Here is a 20,330-nt window from a genome sequence, read left to right as displayed (position 1 = left end):
TAATAAGAATGCAAATATCAGTGAAAAATAAAATCACTTGACTTTATTGCAATAATAATAATAATAATAATAATAATAATAATAATAATAATAATAATAATAATAATAATAATAATAATAATAATAATAATAATAATCATAATAATAATAATAATAATAATAATAATAATAATAATATTAATAATAATAATACCCGTGTGGGGATTTACCAGTTACCTCCATCGGGAGCGTCCCATTGGAATTGGGGAAGCTCGCTGGCTCTGCCGCCAGCAGAGTCAGAGGGTAGTAGGGAAATAAAATACCACCGTAAAGAAAACTGGCCCCTTGCCAGGGTTACGGCGAAGACTGCTAAATGACCAGAAGCCAGAAAACATCTTGAGGCAACCTCTAGGGCTAACAACCCTAGTTGTAAAAGGATGGGTACCCGTCCAAAGCAAAGTCAAGTCAAGAAGCATGATGGCACAACGTTTCAAGAAACATACCCCAGGGGGTAAATCTTCGGATAAATCCCTCGTCGTGAACGCCACGGCGCACGAGTCTCGTTCGGATTCTGGGGGAGACTCGACATCATGCAAGAGACGAGTCGGAGCGTCTCGATGTAGCCCGAAGAGTCAAAAACTCAGGCCAAAATCCAAAACCTTTCTAGCAACTTTCAACATAAATTAACTTACAAAAACTGGCAAGCTGAGAACCCTCACCAAATCTCGTCACGAAAATCAAATATCCATAATGGCCCTACAGGAAACAAGGTACCCAGATGAAGAGATTTTTGAATCCGAAGGCTACAGATTTTTCAAGAGCAAAGCACAAAGAGGAATCCTCAATGGAGCTGTGATGCTTGGAACCGCGTTTGCTGTTAGAACCAAGATCCTTAAATCGGTTGCAAATTTCGAACCTGTGAATGACAGATTGTCTATACTCACAATTAAATGCGCGAACAAAACCTACGCCCTAATTAACGCACATGCTCCTACAAACGATAAGAACAAGTCTGATCCAGACGAAGTTGATAATTTCTGGGACCTACTGGATGAAAAATTAAACAAAAACCCAAACACCATGTCAAGCTTCTTTCGGGTGACTTCAATGCCCAACTAGGTCGTGAACAGAAGTACAAGAAAGTTATAGGAAATTACCCTGCTCACAATAGAACCAATCCCAACGGCAAAAGACTGGTGTCCATTTGCGAAAATCACAAGCCGCAGGTCATGTCGACCCACTTTCGCCACCTACCCAGAAAGAAAATGACTTGGCGTTCTCCCGTCCAAACTCTTGGAGAGTTCCAAATAGATCATGTTGCAATCTCCACGAGAAACAGCCCTGAGATTATGAATGTCAAGGTAAAGAAAGGCATCAATGTGGCATCAGATCACTATATGTCTCTTATCAAATTCAAACCAATTCCTGCAAACACAAGGAAGACAACCAAACAGATCACAAGCTTCGACAATGATAAACTTCGGCAAAGGGTCGAGGAGTTCCAGGAAAAGGCTAGACCAAATGACTGTGACTTTAACAACACCAAAATCTCCTTGTTGAGGCCGCCAAAGACGTTGCAGAAATCAAGAGAAGCAAAAAGCATGCCTGGTGGAATGGTACCTGCGAATCAGTCCTCAAAGAAAGACTAAATGCGTGGAAACAGTACTACTCTACGAAATCAGAAAATGATTGGGAAACCTACAAAACCCAGCGTGCCCAAGCAGCTAGGGTGTTCAGATCTGAGAAACGTAAATACGAAAAATCTCTCATTGAAAAGATAGAACAAAACTTTAGGAAGAATGAACAAAGAGAGTACTACAGAGCCTTCAAACGCAAACTCGCTGGCTATAAACAACCATCCCTATGCTTTGAGCGAAAGGACGGCACACTGGCGACGTCAAATGAAGAAAATTGCAGCATTCTGGCAGAATACTTCAAGAATTTACTTAATTGCTCCAAACCGCAAAGCCCCATCGAGACCAAGGAACCCTTACTCAGGTACCCAGATTCCAGACCACCCGACAGAGATGAAATCAAGCGCCACATTGCCCGTCTCAAAAGTAACAAAGCGCCGGTGGAAGACTCAGTAGGAGCAGAACTATGGAAATATGCCCCAGAGGAATCACTTGATATCTTGCAAAAGCAAATAGAAATTTGGAACAAGGAGACCCTACCCGAAGATTGGAAAATAGCTTTGATTCATCCATTACACAAAAAAGGCAGCATGAAAAATAACAACTACAGAGGAATATCTTTGCTACCCGTGACTTACAAAATTCTATCACTTGCCATCCTGGAGCGTTTGGAAGCACAAGTCGAACATCAAATAGGTGAATACCAAGGAGGGTTCAGAAAATGTCGCTCAACAGCCGAACAGATCCAAAATCTCAAAACGATCATCAGATATTGTACACTAAGGTCCAAGCAGTATGTGTCTGTCTTTGTGGACTTCAAAAAATCGTACGACTCCATTGACCGGGAAGTCCTGCTAAACATCTTAAATGAATTTGGAGTCGATTTGAAACTGCTGGCATTAATTAGAGCCACCCTGACCGATACAAAATCCAAGGTGAAGTTCCACGGATGTCTCTCGCATTCCTTTGACATCAAAACAGGAGTCCGACAAGGCGATAGACTATCCCCGATACTCTTCAACTGTGTTCTTGAAAAGATCATCAGAACCTGGCGGGTGAGATTACAGGAAACCAACTACAGTCCATTAAGAATAGGAACCAAATCCAAGGGGATCGCAACAGACTGCTTAGCATTTGCTGATGATATTGCTGTTCTCTCAAACGACCTAGAAACCGCTAGTGCTCAAGTTGAAACGTTAAAGGAAATTGCCGAACAAACTGGTTTGCAGATATCGTTTGAGAAAACAGAAGTAATGACTAACATCAAAAAGGCTCCTCCAAAACTCCATACAAAATACGGGGACATCACCCGAGTAGACAAATTCAAATACCTGGGTGAGATCACCATGAAAAGGACTGGACAAAGAAGCACTTCAGGAGCGAGTACGCAAACTGGAAATAGCCTACCAAACATCCCGCACAATCTACAACAAAAAATGCCTTTCCCAAAACACCAAGATACGTCACTGTGAAACAGTTCTGAAGCCAGTAGTTCTGTATGCAGCCGAAACCCTGTCTCTAAATGCCAACAAAGGACTCCTTGAAGAACTGGAGAAAAAAGAACGCAAAATTGTGAGAGGAATCTTAGGATCAAAGTATAGAAATGGAATCCATCAAAAGAGATCCAACGAGGAAGTCTACAGCAAAATAGAGAAAATTACCGACACAGTCAGAAAAAGACGGGCACGATTTTACGGTCATCTGAAAAGAATGGATGGAAGAAAGTTAACTAAAGGAATCTTTCACTTCTTTGATTCAAATCCCAAAACCACAATTCCCTGGTTTAGAAATACCAAAGAAGACCTACAAAGGCTACATATCTCAGCTGAAGACGCCCTTAACAGAGATCTCTTCCGCAAGAAAATATTGACGAACGGGCTAAACCGAGACGAGCAACCGAAGAGAAGAGACGGTGCTCCTTGGACAGAGGAGCGTAAGCAGGCCCACTCATAAAGAATGAGGGAAATTTGGGCTCTAAAGAAGGCCAAGTTCAGTGTCAAATGCAAGAAGACTTAACGTGGTCCTTGATGGCCCCAGCGAATTATATAATAATAATAATAATAATAATAATAATAATAATAATAATGAAATGAAATGGCGTATGGCTTTTAATGCCGGGAGTGTCCGAGGACATGTTCGACTCGCCAGGTGAAGGTCTTTTGATTTGACGCTCGCAGACGACCTGCGCGTCGTGATGAGTATGAAATGATGTTGAAGACTGCACATAAACGCATACATAAGTGTTCAATGTAAACTGTTATACATTTCAGCGTTCAGTCTGCAAATCTTAGTGAGTTAACTGAGTGCCTTCAGCATCCTCTATGTGCAACCATCTTTGTGGTCTCGTTTAGTTCCAAAGATCGTATCATTATATCATTATAAACTTAGTCTAACCACCTTCATTTTGCTCTTTCTCTACCGCCGATCATCGCAACAACTGCCGAGTCCATTATTGTCCTAGGTGACCTATCCCCTTCTATTCGTCTCGGATGACCCCACCACCGAAGCCACCCACTCCCGAACCGCAAATGTCCGTCTGTTAACAGACCGATGTAAATATGTTTTCGTCAACTGAGAAGTCGCTGGATTAGCTACATCTTCTTTTGATTTTACTTATTATTCACCATCTCGGTAAAATACTAAAAGTTATCCACTAGTTGTAGTTTTGTATTCCATATCTAAAATTCTGCCATCTTGAGTTTTCCTCAAATGACATCAGTCTTTGAAATACCGAGCTAGTTGGCTGTGGAAATGGTTTTCTATGGTTTCCCATTTTCAAACCAGATAAATGCTGGGGCTGTACCTTAATTAACACCACGGCCGCTACTTTGCTAGCTCTAGCTCTTTCCCATCTTTGCGTCGCCGAAAACCTTCTATATGTTTAGTGCGGCTCTAGCCCACTAGAAAGAAAATACATTTATTCACGCATACCCTTCGATTGGTTCTTTTCCACGCAATTCGAAGTTTTTGTAATTCGAGGTAGCGTCAGCTTAGGTTGAAAGTGTCCTGGGTTCGATTCCCGGCGAGCCAGTGATTTTAACTGCGTATAGTGAATTCTTCTGGCTCGGGAACTGGGTATTTTTGATGGTCTCAATACACACCAGTCTATGACACCACACACTACCAACCATTACAGAAACACGTAATAGTGAATACATCCCTCCAGGTGTCAGGAATGACAAATTCAAAGCAAGTGTCGACGCTACCCCAGTAAATTGAGAGAAGTATTCCTATGGCTGAGTCAACTTAATTTTGGAGGGTCACACTGAGTGCGCCACTAACAACGATACAGCGTGCCAAGATGTTTGGCCGCCCTTCAGAAGCCGGACATTGTACCACTGAACCATCGGGGGCAACTAGTTGTGAGATAGTGGATTATAACTGTAAACATTTTTATGCCCATGTGACGTTTGTGAGTTGCCTGAGTAAATGAGTACCTGTCATTATGACTTATGTGATACCTGAGTGTAAAGTATGCCCTTGCAAATCACAAATATGTTGAACAACGATTTTAGAGCAATAATGCAGAACACGGTATTAAAACACGATTGAGTGATATTGAATCAGTAAGATAAGAAGCAATTGAGTATATATTCGTCTTCCTCTCTTTCAGATACATCTCGTAGACCTTTCAACAATTCTTCATCTATAACGTAACTCATAATTAATTCTTCTCAACGGTCCTCGGTGGCTCAGTCGAGTAGCCGTTGACGTTCTGTTCCCAAGATAATGGGTACAATACTGGCCTAACTCAAAGGCATTTGAGGGTGTTGATAAGTGACAACTCCGTGCTGTTGGTTTCCGGCACAGTGAATAACACCTGTGGAAAGAGTTCCTTTTTCCCACCACCCTTTTTTGTGCTAAACTTTCCATTTCAACGTAGAACAGCGTTCTATATCTACTCTAATCTGTTTGTGATATTCATACTTTCGTCTACCGCTATCCTTATTACTTATACTACATTTCTCCCAGTCTACTTCTTCCAGTCAAATTTCACCGACCCCTTCTTCATCTCTTCCTTAGTGATCCTATCTAGCCACCTCACCTTCAGCAACACCGCATTTCAAAAGTTTCAATGATCTTTCTTTCTGTGCTAGTTATTTTCGATATTTCACTTTTATAGTATATTACACTCCACACGAACGTCTTTAAAATTAAGAAAGGTTATTCTTCCTTGTGACAGTCTGCATTTAATGTCGTCCTTACTTCTGCCATAGTTACTTACTCTACTACCCAAGTAGCAATATTCATCTGTCTTTAAGATGCTTGCTAATCTAATATTCCCTGCATCACCTGACTTGATTCAACTGCATTCCATTGCTTTTCTTTTAGCTTTTATTTATTTTCATCCAATATATCCATGGGATCGGAAGCCACAAACCTTCCGATTTCGTGTCGGATGCTCTGACAATTGACTGTATTCATACCCATCAATAATTTCCCAAAATCCTCCCCATGCAGTTGCTAACATTGTCAAAAGCCACTGTTCTCTGTTCTGCGCAGAATGGCGGCACCACGACCAGCTATTATCTTCCTGCTGCTGCTGTTGGCGGTGACAGTGAAGGCGTCCACACACTTCATTCGCCTGGTCCTGCTGGCGGTCGCGGGACTAGCTGGAATGTACATGCTGCATGTTTTGGCACAAGACTACAACAAGATCACAAAGCCAGTGAAACCTGCCGCGGCTGCTGCTGCAATTGCTAAGCTTCTCTTCAAACGCTCAGTTCCAGACGTGGCTGCCATCAGCGTGAGTTTTATTTCCCCTAGTTCTGTACTAAGTGAGATATAGCTTGGACGCTTGAAGCGTTAATGATCGGATTGCTTTGTATTATGAGTGGCAGATAAACAGCCTGCTCGCACCAGGCAGCGACGTTATTACGATGCTTATTTAATGCACCTGTATTTGTTTGCCTCTTGGAATATTTCCGCTGGTTTCAGGTACAACTACAGTGTTGTCTTCGAGAACGTCATTCTGCACTTCACTTGTAGCATATACCCAAGGCCTCCTTATTTCGGTTCAAAAATATTTGCGAGTCCGCCTCTATAGTGTAGTGGCTGGTGTGATGAGCTGCCACCTCCGGAGGCCCGGGAAAGTTGTACAAGGGCTGCGACGGGTAATACGACGGAGAATACGAAAAATTGGACTTTTAGTTCAACAACCGTGGAATACTTGGTGCATGTCACTCCAAGGTGGGCTGACGGGAAGAACTAAAGAGCCATTTTACTCTTTTCGATAAAGCATTTAATAAGGGAGGTATATCAATATCAGAGCGCCACGCCAGTGGTCAGAGATACAATGCAATCTTTGAAGCATGGAGAATTTCGCACAACTTCGGACTATAGGAACTGTACTGTTCAATAAATTCCAAAATCGTCCTCATTCTTTCCCGACTTTGTTCAGCTTTATCTTACTTTACTTTACTGCTACGTGCTTTCGGAGGAAAACATCATTTCAAAATACGTGTGAATACAGCCATGTTATTTCGCATGAATTCATGAAGGGAACATGTTATCCATTCCAAATTTCCGTGCAATGAACGGGTACAAATGCTAGTATAAAGTATGAAGATAATGTTGGAATTCAAGGGGACAAATTGGGGCAAATACTCGTTTATAAGAAGGAGAATTAGGGATAGAAATAATTTACCAAGAGCGACGTTCGGTAGATTTCCAGCTCCTTTGAAGCCATTTAATGAAAGGTTAGAGTAAAAAGTGGTAGGGAATCTGCCCCCTGAATGACAGATATAAATGCAGGCCAAGAGTGCTTGCTTGATTGATTCCTTTGTGCTCAATCTCTTGCTTTTTTCTTTTGTGCTGTGGGCTCCGTTTCTTTCTTTGGTTCAAGTTGTTCCGGTCGTTTTCTTCGGCTTGCCTTCTTGTTCAACTTCATCCTCATCATCATCATCATCTGTTTACCCTCCAGGTTCGGTTTTTCCCTCGGACTTGGCGAGGGATCCCACCTCTACCGCCTCAAGGGCAGTGTCCTGGAGCTTCAGACTCTTGGTCGGGGGATGCAACTGGGGAGTATGACCAGTACCACGCCCAGGCGACCTCACCTGCTATGCTGAACAGGGGCCTTGTGAAGGGATGGAAAGATTGGAAGGGATAGGCAAGGAAGAGGGAAGGAAGCGGCCGTGGCCTTAAGTTAGGTACCATCCCGGCATTCGCCTGGAGGAGAAGTGGGAAACCACGGAAAACCACTTTTAGGATGGCTGAGGTGGGAATCGAACCCACCTCTACTCAGTTGACCTCCCGAGGCTGAGTGGACCCCGTTCCAGCCTTCGTACCACTTTCCAAATTTCGTGGCAGAGCCGGGAATCGAACCCGGGCCTCCGGGGGTGGCAGCTAATCACGCTAACCACTACACCACAGAGGCGGACCTTGTTCAACTTACTATTTAAAAATATTTTTCTTGTGTGATTCCTGCAAGTTTAAGGTCGTTTTTGATTTCGGCGATCCATTTCATAGTGTCTGTTTTGTCTTCTTTACTCCTCTTTCCATGGAATTCGACTAGGCCTATTCGTCTTATGAGTCCGAAGGGTTCATTCTTTCGACGAGTACGTAAAATTTCAGTCTGTTTTCTAAAGTCACTGTGTGTGTTGAAATGTGTTTCGCGTCTCTTTCTGATACTATATTGTTGAGAATCACTTCCTTCCACGGAAGCGGTGTAAATTTCATCGCCGACATATGTATGTATTTACTTTCTGAACTCTTATCACTATCTGGTGCTATGAATCTATACTCCGCTCGTAGTTGTGTTCTAAATACGACTCCTGAAAGTCAGCGTTATAGTCCCATTCAAACGAATTTATTTAGTTCAATACGCATTCTTTTCGCAGTATCATCTGCACCAACCATCTTTACCTTTATGTTTTAGTCGGACGTCAACGTTGATGAGAATTTTCTCGGTTTGACTCACCCTTTCAGGAGACTCCACTTCCGTAACTGCGAAAAATTTTGAGAGTTTAGAATTAAGATAATGATTGGCTAGTGGATGTGTGTTTTGATCTCCTTTGTTACTAATCCAAAACAAAACGGCAGGAAGGTGTAAACCTGGAGTTCGTTTACGATATTCCTCATGGTGCAGCACTCAGCCTATGTGATCACAATGGAGTAGCTATCTGACGAGGAGATAGCAGCTCCGGTCTAGAAAGCCAAGGATAACGACCGAAAAGAATTGTCGCTCTGACCACGCGACACCTCCTGAACTCAGACATTCGGGCCAGGCAGCAGTTGCTTGGTAGGGCAACGTAGGGGATTATTATTATTACTGAATGGAGTCTGGTGATGCATGAAATATTAAATTAGTAAATAAAGCCTTAAAGGAAGTAGATGAAAATTGTTACTTGGATACTAGAATAACTAGTGATAGCAGAAGTAAGGAGGAAGGAGGACATAAATGAAGACTAGCACAAGCAATGAAAGCCTTTTTTAAGAAAATAAAGTTGCTAAAACATTGATATAGGAATTAGAAATACGCTTTTGAAGAATTTCATCTGGAACGTGGCATTTAATGGAAGTGAAGCATAGACGATAGCTCGCTCAGAAAAAAAGGAGAATAGAACCTTTTCAAATGTGGTATTACAGAAGAATGCTGAAGGTGAGATGGGCAGACCGAAGCACAAATCAAGAGATTACTGAATCAAATCGGTGAGAGGAGATCGATTTGGAGAAATGTGACCAGAAGAGTGTATAGAATGATAGGACACATCTTAAGACATCCAGGACTTGTCCACTTGGTTTGTGACGGAAGTGTAGGTGTTTCAAGCGGGAGGGGTAGACCAAGATATGCATATGATAAACATGTTAGAGTAGATGTAGCATGTAGTAGTTACGTAGAAATGAAAAGGTTAGCACAGGATAGGGTGGCATGGAGAGCTGCGTCAAACCAGCCTATGGACTGATGAACCCAACATTATTATTATTATTATTATTATTATTATTATTATTATTATTATTATTATTATTATTTTCTCCTGCTCGTTGGAGTTTTAACCTTCGGTCGGTTCCTTGGGCCTCGAGTTCGATTCCTGGCTGGGTCGGTGAATTTGGGGTTTGTGTTCATCCTAACACACTTATCTTCATCTATATACAACATACCCTACTACCACGACAAAGACTTGAACACATCCCTCCACATTGGATTAACGTCAGGGAGGGTATCTGGCCGTAAAACTGGATCAGTGCCATACCATGTACCGACCCAAATATATTACTATCATTATCTTCTTCATCTTCAAGGCCTTTCTCCATTTTCGGGGGGCTCTGCATTCGATCGGAATTTGTCCCTCGTTTACGACCGGATGCCCTTCCTGATGCCAATCCTATGTGAAAGGATGATCATTGTCATAATCCAGCAAATCATGTTACAAGATGGAAAAGGCCATTGCATGAACTAAATATTCACTTTCACAAAGCAACATACACCGTGGAGAAGTGGCCGAGATGAGGAGTTCAAACGGCCGAATTCCAAGTTGATGGAATCAATCAATCAATCAATCAATCAATCAATCAATCAATCAATCAATCAATCAATCAATCAATCAATCAATCAATCAATCAATCAATCAATCAATCAATCAATCAATCAATCAATCAATCAATCAATCAATCAATCAATCAATCAATCAATACTAATCTGAATTTAGGGCAGTCGCCCAGGTGGCAGGTTCCCTATCTTGTTGTTTTCCTAGCCTTTTCTTAAATGATTTCAAAGAAATTGGAAATTTATTGAACATCTCCCTTGGCAAGTTATTCCAATCCCTAATACCCTTCCTATACATTGATATTTGCCCCAATTTGTCCTCTTGAATTCCAACTTTATCTTCATATTGTGATCTTTCCTACTTTTAAAGACGCTACTCAAACTTATTCGTCTACTAATGTCATTCCACGCCATCTCTCCGCTGACAGCTCGGAACATACAACTTAGTCGAGCAGCTCGTCTTTTTCTCCCAATTTTTCCTAGCCCAAACTTTGCAACATTTTTGTAACGCTACTCTTTTGTCGGAAATCACCCCGATCTCGTCGAAGTCCGGAGGTATTTGAAGGTGCTTAAATACGCCAACTTTGTGTCGGTATATTTACTAGCACGTAAAGGAACTCCTGCAGTAAAGCCGTAAGACTAAAACCTGTATTAGTTTTCCTTTTCCTTATAGAAGTGGACGTCTTCTTCACGGATGGTCACCGTTAGAAGACCTCAACCTCATTTTACCTATAAATTAACTCGATACAGTATAGTACAGTTTCTCTTTCATTACCCGGATGGTCTATGTTGGTGTATTACAGCTATCTTGATTACTATTCCGTAAGCTGTCGCTCTGCGCATCACAAGTGTTGATTTGGGGTAATTTTGAGATGAAAGTACACGCTACTGTCTGCACGCAAGTGTTGACGATAGCGGCAACATGAAAGGTTTCAGTCAATTATGGTAAAATTATGGAGTAAGGTGTGGTTATGCCCGCTTTCTCCTAAAATTACGTATCTCTTTTTTTTCAGGAAGTGTAATCAGAAAACTGTGTTGAAATCTCCATCCGTGTAGGATAACTAAGCTATCTAATCAGTATAAGCTTTCTGCTGTAATTTATGAGATAGGTGAATATATTTTCTGCTTTAAAAATATGTTTTCAGCTCATGCTTTGAAAATTTCTGGTGTCCTTGCACGTGTCTGAAGAGAACAAGTGAGGAATACAAGATGCCGTGTCCACCCACATCTTGCTATTTCATGATGTACACTATTTCTTTTCATCTATCTTTTGGCACAGACCAGAGCAAAGTCTCAGGCACATTTATATATGTGACAGAACGGAAATTGCAGAGGTATTAATGGTGCACTGCAATAGCATTTTCTGATTCAGCGAGGAAAGCATTTTTGAACTACCTCACTCTTCTTCTTGCCTTGTGCGTCTTACTATGGCCCCATTTGCGATTTCCTTGTAACAGCGTAACTTTCGTTGGTCGTTATTTCGATGTAAGCGGTCTAGTTTCACATTTGATTGTGAATGATCTCTAATTCAACGTGTGATATGTAAGAGTGCTATTTTGTAAGTGGATAAATTTCCAATGGATTTTTAATACAACGAAAATTTATTGTCTTTCTGCAGGAATCGCTGGATATGGAACTGGAATCTCTCAACAAAATCCCAAAGCTGGACGATATTCTCCACCAAGATCCCCACGGATGTGCACGCAAGGTGGTGTGTGAACTGGCAGTGAAGCCCACCTCCATGCTACGTTTAGAAGAAAAGAATATTCTGAACGTACTCAGGTAAGAGAAGTTGCAGTACACTACTTAAATGCTCCGCAGATGAAATGGTAATCATAATGTAGCTTGCAATCGGGAGATGGTGAGTTCGAAAAACTTTTCATTTGCTAGTGTGACTTTAAACCACCAGGAAAGAAAAAATAAAGGGAATCTTACACCATTGCCTCTGTGCTTGCCTAGTTTTCCATAAAACCAAACTTCATGGCTCCACAGCCCTGATGGGCCTTGGCCTTCCAAACGACCGCTGCTCAGCCCGAAGGCCTGCAGATTACGAGGTGTCATAACGAATCCTCTCCATCGTTATTCTTAGCTTTGTAGAAGTGGAGTCGCTTTCTCACCGTCAAATACTTCTTCAATTCTTCTCACGTAAGCTGATTGGACATCGAATCACCCCTCGGATCAAGCTAATATTTCCTGACTTTGTCGGAAATCACACCTGGGGCCTCCGGGTGAGAGGTAGGCTTGCTACTCCTAGATTGCAGCTGCCGGTTCTCAACGTTTCCATAACATTGCAATTTCAACGCAGAACTTCACACGACCGAGATCGATAGCTGCAGTCACTCAAGTGTGGCCAGTATCCAGTATTCGGGAGATCGTGGGTTCGAGCCCCTTTGCCGGCAGTACTGAAGATGTTTTTTCGTGCTTTCCTTAATTAAGGCCACGGTCGCTTCCTTCCCACTGCTAGTCCTCTCCTATTCCATCGTCGCCGTAAGACCTATCTGTGTTGATGAGACGTTAAATCAACTTGTAAACAAAAATAACTTCACACGCACAGTAATACAAGTTCACGGCGCCGATAATATTCGTAATTTTTGCTTTATGTATCCGCCTTTATGGTGTAGTGGTAATGTGATTAGTTGCCACCCCCAGAAGCCCAGGTTCGATTCCAGGCTCTGCCAAGAGATTTGAAAAGTGGTACAAGGACTGGAACGGGGTCCACTCAGCCGCGGAAGGTCAACTGAGCAGAGGAGATTTCATTCCCGCTCCAGCCATCCTGTAAGTGATTTTCTGTGCTTTCCAACTTCTTCTTCAGGCAAATGCCGGGATGGTACTTACCTTATGGCACAGCCGCTTCCTTGCATATCCCTTCCAATATTCGCACCCCCACTAGGCACTTTTCGGCAATGCAGGTGAAGCCGTCTGGGCGAAGTACTGATCATCCTCCCCAGTTGTATTCGAGGACACTGCCCTTGAAGTGGTGGAGGTGCGATCTCTCACTGAGTTAGGGACAAAACAACCCTGGAGGGTAAAAGGGTTAAATAAAAATTGCGCCCACGTAAATACTACACTGACTGAGCAAATGTCATGGGATAGCGGAGCTCTGATGCGCAGGTGTGTTGTTTGCGCACCACACGCCCCCTTTGCCAGCGGCAGTTGTATAGGAGACCTTGTGAGCAGTGGCTGTGCATGTGACAGGTGTGAAATGGAACGTCGTCGCGAGCTGACACCGTTCGAACGGTGTATGGTGGTCGGTGCCCCACGGATGGGAAGTGCGATTTCGGAAGTGGTGCGGGAATTTGGCTTCACACAATCAACCGTGTCCAGGGTGTATCGTGAATGGTTGATTGCGAGTGTCACCGTCCACAACAGACGAACGACCGGCCGTCCAGCCACCCTCGATGACCGTGACCGGCGACAACTGAGACGGATTGTCAATAGTGACAGGCGTACAACCGTGCAACAAATCACGGCTCAATTCAACACAGGCCATGCTAGACACGTCTCCCAGTGGACAATCCGTAGGAACATAGGTTCTATGAGGTATGGAAGCCGGCGCCGCACACGGGTGCCACTGTTAAGCCAACGTCATCGGGCACAACGACGCGCATTTGTCGCCAGTCACCAGGGATGGACACTGGAACAATGGCATAACGTGATATGGTCGGACGAATCACGATTTCAACTGCACCATGCCAATGGGAGGCACCGTGTATGGCGCAAACCACATGAAGCGATGGATCCCGCCTGCCTCGAAGGTGTGGTCCAGGGCGCTGGTGTCTCTGTTATGGTCTGGGGTGCATTTTCCTGGTATGGAATGGGCCCTCTAGTTGTCTAGTTGTTCTGGAAGAGACTTTGAATGGTACGTGGTATGTTGAGCTGCTCGGAGACCATCTCCACCCATTTTTGGCCTTCCAGCGCCCAGACGGTTCTGCGGTGTTTCAAGATGATAACGCGCCACCACATCGCTCCCTCTTCGCCCGGGAATGGTTCCAGGAACATGCAGCGGAGGTCCAACGACTGCCATGGCCACCCAGAAGTCCCGATATGAACCCTATCGAGCATATGTGGGATGTCCTGGAACGCAGGCTCCGTGGCATGGATCCTGCACCCACGAACAGACCAGCATTGGCGGCCGCTCTGCAAACGATTTGGTGTCAGCTGCGTCCAGAGGACTACCAGGGACTTGTCGACTCACTTCCACGGCGTCTCACTGCAGTTCGCAGGGCCAGAGGAGGCCCCACGCGCTATTAGGTGACTATCCCATGACATTTGCTAAGTCAGTGTAGTGTAACAGTAGTATTTTTAGGTCTTTGCCAAGCGTCAAGCTGCCCAGTTGTCTCTCGTTTTACAAGACTACAATGTACCCTTCTTATTCGTTGTACCTCATCACAGATGTGAGGCTGTCGTGATACAGCTTGATGATGGATGAATTTCCTTGCACTCCATGGTCACTTGTTGTTAACTTACCGACTCATGATACCCTTACAATGATGTAGAATGTTACCAAAGACCTAAGTGATAAATTCGTACGTTTCGATGCTTGACCTCCAGTACCATACTTGAGGACAAAAATTGTCTGAAAGAATCTGAGAAGACCAGTGACTCAACCAGCCTCTATTTGTGTACTGACAATAATATTATCATTTTTCCAGATCTTCTTCAGATGGACCGCTGCTACCTTAACTAACTCAATTTTAATTTATTGCATGGGACCAAAAGTGTTCGACAGTAAGGATCTCAGATATATACAGTGCGACACGATGTGATGCGCCGCGATTTGTATTATACCTGACCGATCGAAGAGGGTCTGCCTGGCCGAGGCGGTAAAGGCATGCTCGGTTTACCCAGAGGGATGTGGTTTCCATTCCCCGTCAGGAAGTCGTAACATTTAAGAAGCAAGATTTCCACTTCCGGAGGTGCACATGGCCCTGAGGTTCACTCAGCCTACGCCAACAATGAGTACCGGGTGAATTCCTGGGGGCAAAGGCGGCGGGGGTTGAGTTAACCACTCTATCCCACAAAGTGCCGAGGTTACGGATGGTGGAAGCCTTTAACTTCCACCCTTCCAGGGGCTTTCATGTCCTGTACGGGGATGACTTTGCTTTTTGACCTATCGGAGCTTACTTCCTCCCTCATCGCAATGAACTCAGTAAGCTTCTGTTCAGGCAATGTTGTCCAGGTGGTGTCATTAGTAGGTCTCAAATTATGATACTGTACTATCCAATAGAAAATCCCTTTGTACCATTCATCCAGAGCACTCAATGACATTTTTTACAACACAGACTGAACAATATTGGTGGTATTATACATCCTTGACTTCATTAGAAACTGCTAAGATTTCGTTTCAAGCTTTACACCGGTTTTGTTATGTCCGTGGAGTATCTGAGAATATCATTTAGATAAAGTGACGAACTCATTCCATCTAAAGTTCTCACAGGTGGTTCCACCTGACGGTGTCGAAACTGTTTGATATTTATTTATTTATTTATTTATTTATTTATTTAGCGTATGATATGAAACGTACGTGTATACAATTGGATATAATACAGTACAATAAAAAGAAAACACAATCTCAAATCAGAATTTCCAGTTTTTCCACTCACACTGATACTGCCTCTGATGGAATTAACAATATTCTGGCAGCCTATCTATCTGAAAAGTCTCCTGGCTATCACATGATGTCAAGAACACCTAATGGAAACAGCTCTTTTCAGAGCTCATTAACAAGAAACATTGGAGCTTCCATCCGTATTTTACAATTCAACACCGGAGGTATCAGCAAAGTCAAATGTGTCTCTCTCGAAAGTTTTATTGGATAATAGCATATACCTGCTGTCATACAGGAAATACATACTTCTTGTTAGTCTTTAAAGGACAGTTTAATGTTTTATGATAGAGGAGGGTTGGAAAATAAATTGGCCACCCTACCGAACGTAAACTTCGGTTTAGGATGCCCAATCATTGGCCACTATTTAGCACAGGACAATATTAATTTGCCTATGTCTAGGTTTTGTATAAGGCATTTCATCATGGGTGTACATAGAGAATGGTCTTCGTTCGGAAATACTGGCTATAGGGACCTATTTCTACTTACCTACCTTTAATGGGACAAGGGATGAGTAAGGAAAGTTGAACCAGTTGTATGTAGCTATCTATATAGCTATAGCTATATACCATGTGGGTTTATTTACCTCCCATGGATAAACTAGCTTGTCATAATCCTCTCGAGGATAAGCCCACTCTATTCTAGAACCTCAGCTCTTCAGCTCATGACATCGAATAAGTTGGCTTATCGTTTCGTGTCGTGTAGCTGTGAGCTTGCATTCAGAAGATGATGGGTTCGATTCCCACAGTCTGCATCCCTGATGATGACTTTTCTTGATTTCCCACTTCTACACCAGGCAAATGCTTGGGATGCCTTGATTTAGGGCACGGCCACTACCTTCCCCGTCACCATGTCACCGATAACCTTCAATGTGTTAGGGCGACGTTAAGACCAATAGCAAAATCACTAGCAAAAATTCATGACAGAACAAGGGTACGAAAACCTGACCTGGAAATTTCCTTTCTAACAAAACCGTTAGACTAAGAAAATAAGTTGTAGGCCTACGTGTAATTACTCTTGGGAGGACTTCGACAAATTGAATGGCAAGTAATTCTTGAGCCACTGAGGAGATCTTCTTCTTCCCCTCGTAGCTCTGCAGACCCTACTGTGCGTTGGCTTGACACACCATTTACTTTCGCACGCCTGATCACTCCATTACATACCCGCCTTTCTCATGTTCTCAACCACACTGTCCCTTCATCTTGCTCTTGGACGTCACCTAAGTCTTACATTCCTTACTTGAAGAAGGTCGACACTTGTCTGAAGCACCGGAATTATGAACAAAACACATTTTAGTGGCTGCTCATCGTAAGTCACGTCCTTCCTTCTACTACTTCTGCGCGGATACGATTCTCTAGTTCGAGAATATTACAAAGTAATTAATAATGTGTCCGCCTCTGTGGTGTAGTGGTTAGTGTGATTACCTGCCACCCCGCGGAGGCCCGGGTTCTATTCCCGGCTCTGCCACGAAATTTGAAAAGTGGTACGAGGGTTGGAATGGGGTCCACTCAGCCTCGGGAGGTGAAATGAGTAGAGGTGGGTTTGATTTCCACCTCAGCCATCCTGGAAATGGATTCCCACTTCTCCTCCAGGCAAATGCGGGGATGGTACCTAACTTAAGGCCACGGCCGCTTCCTTCCCTCTTCCTTGTCTGTCCCTTCCAATCCACCCATCCCCCATCAAGGACCCTGTTCAGCATAGCAGGTGAGGTCGCCTGGGCAAGGTACTGGTCACCGCCCCCCCCCTCCCCAGTTTTAACTCATGACCCAATGTCTCACTCTCCAGGACAGATAGAGGTGGGATCCCTCGCTGAGTCCGAGGAAAAAAACAACCCTGGAGAGTAAGCAGATTAAGAAAGAAAGAAAGAATTAATAAGGTACAACTGCTCATTCATGAAGAACTCACAGGGATTCACCTTTGCGGATAGCTATACAGAAGAATACACTTTTAACTTTCTAGTTACCGAGCAGGTAGCTGTGCGGTTTGGGTCACGTAGCTATCAGCTTGCATTTGGGAGATAGTGGGTTCGAACCCCACTGCCGGCAGCCCTGAAGATGGTGTTCCGAGCTTTTGCATTTTCACACCAGGCAAATGCTGGGGTTGTGCCTTAATTAAGGCCATGGCAGCTTCCTTCCTACTCCTAGCCCTTTCCCCTCCCATCGTCGCCATATGAACTGTCTATCGGTGCAACGTAAAGCAAATTGTGAAAAAAAAAAAAAAAAAAGTTTGATTCATGTAGCTGTTGGCTTGCATTCGGGATATAATGGGTTTGAACCTGACTGCCGATAGCCCTGAAGAAGGTTTCCCTTGGTTTTTCATTTTCACTCAAGGTGAATGCAGGGACAGTGGCCTGCTTTCCTATCCTATCGTCGCAATAAAACCTGTGTCGGCGCGTGATTTCAACAGCCTTATCAAAGTAACAATGGGTCGGCATCGTATATAAATTATATCAATAATTATTGTCTCCCAAGCCATGTGGCCATGCCCTATCAAAGTGTTTCTCATTGCCACTCCCATTCTTTAGAAAGCGAGTGTTTATCAGCGGAATTACCAGCTCGGCCATAGGTGTGATAGATTTCTCCACTGAGCTACTTCCTGTATTCTATACGTAGGAAGATATGTTGATCAAGACTGGAGTCAGATTTATGGTAGCCCAGAAGATATTGACTTATATAAAAAGTGACTTCGCGGTTGTGTTCTGTGTACAAGCTTAACGCATTCAATAGCAAACCACTAACTGCAGTTTTGCAGTCAGGCCTATTCTATTCTTGTTCTGATAATCTTCTAGGGTACGGAAACAATAGTTTCTGCGGCATTTCATGTTAAAAGGTCCGCAGATTAACATTAACAAACAATGATACAGAGGATTGTTTTCCGTTATTCAACACTCCTGCCCGCATTACTGGAAGACACCATTATACTCGTATAAATTGTAGTTTTACGTGACTGTTGATAGTCAGTTTTACGTGGAATCCGAACCACAGGTACGTGGATATTCATTAAAACTGGTCGGGATTCGAACCGTGTCCACTTTGAAAAGAAGCCAGTGACAGTACCAATTAGCTCTCAACCCTCTTTTGGATAAATAGAAAAGAATGAGATATAATAATAATAATAATAATAATAATAATAATAATAATAATAATAATAATAATAATAATAATAATAATAATAATAATAATTTGAGCCCCCGTGGCTCAGGCAGCAGCGCACTGGCCTCTCACCGCTGGATTCCGTTTTTCAAATCCCGGTCACTTCATGTGAGATTTGTGCTGGACAAAGCGGAGGCGGGACAGGTTTTTCTTCAGGTACTCCGGTTTTCTCTGTCATAATTCACTCCAGCAACACTTTACAGTATCATTTCATTTCATCTGCCATTCATTAATCATTGCCCCAGAGAAGTGCGACAGGTTTCGGCAGCCGGCACAATTCCTATCCTCGCCGCTAGATGGGGCTTCATGCATTCCATTCCTGACCCGGTCGAATGACTGTAAACAGGCTGTGGATTTTCATTTTCAATAATAATAATAATAATAATAATAATAATAATAATATCGAGCGAGGGTTAGCGGCGCGAAGTTGTGTGCATGAATCCGGTAGTTGGTGGGTTCGAATTGAATGTCTTTAGAGGTGCTATGGTTAAGCTGCTGTTTGTGTTGGACTTGGAGAACGATGCATTTCGATTGGTGTCACCCGCATATCGAGTACAGTATGCTGCAAAAGGAGACGTCATAGTTCCTCAAGAAGACTTCAGAATGAATCTACTGTTCCCTCTTTGCAAGACATCATAGGGAAATATGAGGGCATCTTTTTAATATTCAATAATTCTTCTTTGGCTACTGGTTTTACGTCCTACTAACCACTTTCCCTATTTTCAGAGAAACGTATGTGCCAGAATTTTGTCCGCAGGAGTTCTGTAAGGTGTCGCTACCATCATGAGGCTGACGTATTTGTGAACCTTCAAATATCACCGGACTGTGTCGGATCGAACCCGTCAACATGGACCCTCGTCTACCGTCTGAACCACTCAACTCGGCAGTCTTCAATAATTGCGGTTGTAAATAAATATCTATCTATATAAAATAACTTGTCCTGACTGACTGACTGGCTGACTGATCCATCATCGCCGAGCCAACACTACTGGACGTAAAGAAATTACATTTTGGGAATACATTCATATCACAATGTAGGTGCTCGCTAAGGGAGGATTTTTGGATATTCCTCCGATAAAGGGGTGAAAAAGGGGGCAGGGTGAATTTTTAGAATGAGTGTATCTATATATCGAAAACTGAACAGTTTAAAGACACAAAAATTGGTATTTGGAATCTGCTTTAAAAATAAACACGTAGTTTTTGTTTTCAGAAAATCCTGTTAATGGAGGTGAATAAAGGTGAAAAAGGAGCTGAATACCTTTTATGTGGATACTTATATCTCAAAAACTGAAGATGTTACAGTCATGAAAATTTGTACTTGGAATCTCCCTTAAAGTAAAGAAACACTTTTTTCCTTTGCTTTTAGAAAATCTACTTAAGGGGTGGTGAACAGGAGTGACAAAGGGGGTGAATTCTTAAAATTAGTATATCTCAAAAAAGTAACATGTTACAGACGTGAAAATTGTTATTTGGAG

This window comes from Anabrus simplex, chromosome 1 (assembly GCF_040414725.1).
Source record: "Anabrus simplex isolate iqAnaSimp1 chromosome 1, ASM4041472v1, whole genome shotgun sequence".
Lineage (NCBI taxonomy): Eukaryota > Metazoa > Arthropoda > Insecta > Orthoptera > Tettigoniidae > Anabrus > Anabrus simplex.
The sequence above is the reverse complement of the archived record's forward strand: the minus strand, read 5'-3'. Positions refer to the sequence as shown.